The 6,000-nt window shown below is 41.0% G+C and overlaps 1 pseudogene; it reads right to left on the reverse strand.

Moving 5' to 3' along the window:
* Window positions 1-4,687: 4,687 nt before the first annotated feature.
* On the reverse strand, window positions 4,688-4,806 carry LOC134951743 (5S ribosomal RNA; annotated as a pseudogene).
* Between the last annotated feature and the right edge of the window lie 1,194 nt (window positions 4,807-6,000).

A 6,000-nucleotide genomic window follows, 5' to 3' on the forward strand; every position in this document is an offset into this window, starting at 1 on the left:
GGGGCCAAGCCAGTACTTTGTGGGCCCCATAGCAAAATTTTGAAGGGGGCTTCTGTCCCAATGTTTCTACAAAGACACCTTTCTGCAGCAGTTGTTACTGTTATGCCTCATAACAGTGCCCTAGTTCATATTATGTCACATTGCAGGGCTGCCAGTATAAACTATGTAACACAGCTTTCCCAACTCACATTATGGCAGATAGTGTACCCATTTCACACTGTATTGTGCCACATTACAGTGTCCCTAGTCCATATTATGTAACATTATAATTAGTGATGAGCGGATTCGGTTTTACTCGGTTTTACTCGGTTCTCAAAACCGAATCTTATTGGCTATCCAAAACACGTGACATCAGTGAGCCAATAAGATTCGGTTTTGAGAACCGAGTAAAACCGAGTAAAACCGAATCCGCTCATCACTAATTATAATGCCCTCTAGTTCATTTTATACCACATTACAATGAGTAGGCCCAGGAGTATATTGTAGAAGCAAATGGATTTTATATAACAAGTATATAATTAACAGGCGCTGAAGTGAGTGATTTTTCTAAGCTGCTGTATATAGGAGAAAGTCACTCTCCTTAATGGGAAAAACAAACAATAGGTAAGGATACAGCGCTAAACAAAAGATACTGAAAATGGATACATTTAAATCTGAGCAATAAATGAGAGAAGATGGTGTTACTATCTCACTCCGTTAACCAAAGACCAGTTGTTGGACATACAATACACTCCTTAAGGCAACTTCATTTAAAAGCAATAAAGTCAATGTGATGGATAGGACACAGAGTCTATAGCCAAAAGTCAGGACTGGTATGACATTTTACCCAACCTGTGTTCCAATGCAGGGATCCAAAATGAAGGTCCTTAATAGGTTGACATAGGTGAAGTGGATTCTGGTTCACAGTCTGTAAAGATGGCACTTGATTATCCTGCACACTGTGTTCCAATGGTGAGAATCCTGTTAGATGATGTCTCATAGGACCATGAGAAAATGGAGGATCCTGGTTCACTTTATGCAAAATGGATGGGTCGTCCTGAAATTGAGTCCAGCAATGTGGTTGCCTTAGGAGGAGTCCAATGGTCTGGAGCAAAGTTCCCTGACGCGTTTCGCTGCTCCTGGCAGCTTTATCAAAGGGTACTGTATTGTTCAAATCATCTCCTTTTTATAGGGGAAATTATGTCATCAATTCATTTGCAGTAACAATTGATTAAGGATCAATCATCTTTAAATATCAAAATTTCTACAATCTGACCAAATAGAAACAGCAGAGACTTTAAAATAAAATTGTATAATAAAATGATATAATATAATTCCTAATAAATACCTTAAGATCAGTTAAATAGCTAGTGTTTTACTTTTGTAACTACTGGTCACGTGGTCGTAATGCCGATCACGTGACGCACACAGGCAGTGAGTTCCTATGCGGCTGTATCTACATTGGAGCAGCCGCCCGTCACTCATAATCACAAGACCCATATTCGTCATGTGACTGCACTCCCGAGTCACATGGGTGCAAGATCCCCGGAAGTGACCGGCTTCCGTAGCAACGGAGCAGTCACTTCCTGGTGAACGGAGTTGTTAGCAACCGCACATATTATGAGAGAGGGAGGGGGAAGGAGGATTCGATGAACTGCCTCTCATAGATTCCCAGTGAGGTAGCGGTCATGTGACATAAACAAAAGTCACATGATCGGGCACACAGTCATATATAGATCATATATTAACACAGACTAGCAATTATTAATTATATTTCCTTAATTAAAAACATACATTCAAAGCATTAGAGATATAAACCAGAAGTGAAAAACATTAAAACATATAATTAACCTCATGAGACCGGGACCAAAGTCACATGATCAGAGACGTTTTGTTTAAATACAGTGATCATATACTGACAACTAAATCCTCATATTTTTTTGGCTTTAGAAATAAATATAAAGAGGGAACACTAACACTGAAATATAACAACACATATATCTCCTCACTAAGGGGAAAATAAAGAGCAAGGAAGGGAGAAGAAAAGCGGGGGCTGGGGGAAGAAATCTTAACCCTTAGATGAAGTGGGGAAATTTAGACCACGTCCTCCATAAACGATATTCAGAGACAAATCTTAGTCATTTCTTGTAAGCAATTTCCATAGCGGTAATCCCGCTTGGGACTTGTTGATGTATTACAGATGGTAAACAAAACTAGACAGCTGATTTATACATTACTCAAGCACTGTGTTAAGCTCTAAAGCTTCGTTTAGACCTTGAGGATGTAATGAGTTTAAACGAAAGGTCCAATAGATCTCTTGCTTACAGAGTCTAGCAAATCTGTCTCCTCCCCGCTTGGTGATCGGAATGTGTTCCAACCCAATCATTTTGAGAGATGCTGGATTACCCTCATGACACTTATTGAAATGTCTTGGGACACTACAGGGACGTGCAGTCAGGGGAGGCAGGGGAGGCAGTGCCTCCCCTGTCATTAATGATTCAAATAATACAAAGAAGATACTTATGACACAGATTTTGTGTCATAAGTATATTTGTATTATTTTAATCATTTTTATCATGTAAAAATGCGTGTTCGGAGGCACCGCTCGCGGTGCCTCCCGCTGACAACATAAAAGTGCCGGAAGCGGGGGGCGGGGCCAACCAGCAGGGAGTAAAATCCCATTGAAAAAAAGCCCAGCAAGCGGCACTAGTATAAGTGCCGCTTTGACAGGGGCGTGCTTTCAGCCCATTTGAAAGCACGCCCCTGTCACTGTGAAGGAGGTGATTGGGCAGTGGTAGATTCGGGGGTGTGCACTGCTAAGCTGAGCTCCCGGTCCCCAGCCGTGCAGACAAGCTCCGTGCATGTGGCGCTGGGGCACTGGGAGCTAAGTTCCCGGACCTTAGTACCCTGTACTGCTCGGGGAGCCGGCTAGCCCAGTCTCCCTGTGTGCCGCACACTCGGATGCAACTGTTCCGTCCTCCCCCCTCCATCTCATTTCAAAGCCAAAGGGCAGTAATATGTAAGCCCTGCCAGTGCCAGCGCCGCTTAGTTGCAGCACTTCAGCGCCTACTCCGCGCCGGCCCGTCTTGCAAAGGGATGCCTCAATGCGCTGACAGGTGGCTTCTCCCAGGCGCATGGCTGTGTGAAGAGATACCTGGTTCCTGGCTCCCTGACAGCGACTCTGCCGCTCTCCCGATGCTACTGCCGTCTGCACTGCATGAGGATCCTTACAGACGAGGAGAGAGGTCAAGAAGAGTTCTTATGGTTAGTACTGGGGTCAGGGGTGAAGCAGGGTCCATAGTGGATGGAGACTGGGGGGGGGGGGGGGGTAGATTTAAACAGGAAAATAAAGAAGATGCAGACTCTGGAGTGTCTGAATATAATTTATTAAATTTATATACATATATGTATATATATCTATATAAAATACAAAAATAAATAAAATACAGTGCATATGGTGGGAGTGTCTGAATATAATTTATTACATTTATATATATATATATATATATATATATATATAGATATATATAAAATGGGGTGGATGAAGGATATAGCGACTCTAGGTGTCAATATAATAAGTGTATATTTGCCAAATGTAAATAAAACAAATATTTTATTAATGAAGTTTAAAATTTTACAGAGAATAATAAAGTATCAGTAAAATAATTAAAAGAACATTCTAAAAAATGGGACAATAATAAAACACACAAATGAACTAAAAGCACTTAAATGAATATTTAAAAGTAAGTAAGAGCAAGTATAAGATTTTTCCTTATCTTAATTGAGGTAGGTGTAGCTTCCCAACGCGTTTCGTCTGATGAGACTTCTTCAAAGGGTAAGGGTAGAATGAACCTGTGAGACTATTTATAGCTTGTTTTAGTATGGTGGGAGGGTCATGTCCTAACAGGGAGTCATGTGATCTAATTAAATGTATAGTACAAACAACACCATTACAAATGCAATCTAAATATAGACAGTCAGTTTAGAGTCCTTTGTAGGGAAAAACGATTGATGCTGAGTGATTTTTGAGTATTACAATGTTATGAATTGTCCGTTTTCTATGTAATCACGGTTCTTCCGCCACACTTCCGGTGGACGGAGGCCGTGATACGTCATTTCCGCCCCACTTCCGCTGCCGTCTGCGCATGCGTCCGCGGCGCTGCGAGGTTACTTCTTTAGTCTGCATAGCAATTTCATCTGTGAGGGATTGAGGAGTCTTTGCAGTATGTCTCCTCTCGGCGGCCATGTTTGATAAGATTGCAGCTATTCTTTGGATGCATTTGCGGCCATTTTTTAGTAGATAATTTGGCCCAGCTCTCGTCCGGTAACCATGGTGATCGTTGTATATGAAAAAAAGACGGATAAATAGTATCAGGAGATTGTCCAAAATCATTTGATTATTCTTTCAAGTGCCAATTCATATATTGTAAGACTAGTGCAAGTAATTAAATTACAGTAATAAAGTGATTTAATAAAGTGCTTGTGCATAAGGTGTGCTATTTTTAAACGGATGGTTTTAATAATTGTGCACTGGGATTCAAGTGATGATGTGAAAACATTGCAATTAATATTTCTATGTTAACCTTTTGTGAGGATGTTAACTTATTTGTGATAATATATATATAAATATACAATAAAATAAATAAAAAATTAATATAAAATTATGTATAGAGTGTTTTACCTTTCTCAGGCCTCTATGAGTTACTATTTCGTACAGTACCTGATCTTCCCAGTTGGTCTCCCCTACTGGTACTGTTCAGGCCCAGCGCTGCTTGGCTTCCAAGATCAGACGTGTTTGGGCATTTCCAGCGTGGTATGACTGTAACTTCGTAGTGCCTTACGGATTCACACTCTATACCTTATTATCATTAATTAAAATTGATATCTACACAAGTGGGGTAGGAGTGGGGTGGGGGGGGGGGGGGGGTTTGGGTTGGGGGGGGGGGGGGGAGGGGGGAGGAAACTTTGTGATCTGTGGAGGGAGTGGGATGGGGGTGAGTGGGAAAGGTAATGGGATTGTGAAGGGGATCAAAATGTGACTAGGCGTAGGACTATGGAGTTGAAGTAATATAAAATATGGATGGAGGATAATACCGTATTTTATAAGAATGGGGCGATTTCATAGTTATCGTTGAATCCTTTTGGTTGTAGCGTTTGTAGTTGGAAAATCCAGTACATTTCTCTACGTGATAGTTTGTTCGCAAGATCTCCTCCTCTTTCACCCATTTTCACCAGTTCTATGGCTTTGAACGTAAGAGCTTCTGGGTTGGAATTATGGGTTGTGGTAAAATGTTGGGAGACAGCGTGAGTTTCCACTTTATTTTTAATGTTCCTCACGTGTTCCTGTATTCTTAGTTTTAAAGGTCTCTTGGTTTTTCCTATGTACTGTTTGCCACAGTTACATTCCAGAAGATATATGACCGACGGAGTGTTGCAATTCATATATTCCTTAATCTTGTATTCCTTCTTCTTCTCCATATCCGTGAACGTTCTCCTATTGGGGTGTAGATATCGGCATACATTGCATCGCCCACATTTGTATGAGCCCTTGCATTTGGGCCAGGTGTGTTCTTTTTCTTGGTCATTCCTCAGCATACTAGGGGCTAGAATGTCCTTCAGGTTTCTTGATTTTTTAAAAACTATCTCTGGATGAGGAGGGAGGATTTCCTTAAGGATGGGATCCATGAGCAGTATCCGCCAATGGTTTCTGAATGACTCTCTAATGGATTTTTCGTGCCGGTTATAAGTGGTTATAAAAGCCGTAGAGTCTTTCTTTGTTTCTCTTGTTTTATATTCCAGCAGTTGTGGTCTATCAATCAGGTTGGTTCTGGTGATGGCTTTCTTTAAAATTGTGTCTGGGTATTCTTTCTGTTTGAATCTGTTGGTGTATAATTCCAATTGTGTCTGACAGTCCTCTGGCTTGCTGCAATTTCTTTTGATCCTACTGAATTGGGAAAATGGGATATTATTTTTCCAGCTCTTTAGATGGTTACTTCTGAAGTGGAGATAGCTATTAGTGTC

Source organism: Pseudophryne corroboree, chromosome 8, assembly GCF_028390025.1.
Source record: "Pseudophryne corroboree isolate aPseCor3 chromosome 8, aPseCor3.hap2, whole genome shotgun sequence".
Classification (NCBI taxonomy): Eukaryota; Metazoa; Chordata; class Amphibia; order Anura; family Myobatrachidae; genus Pseudophryne; species Pseudophryne corroboree.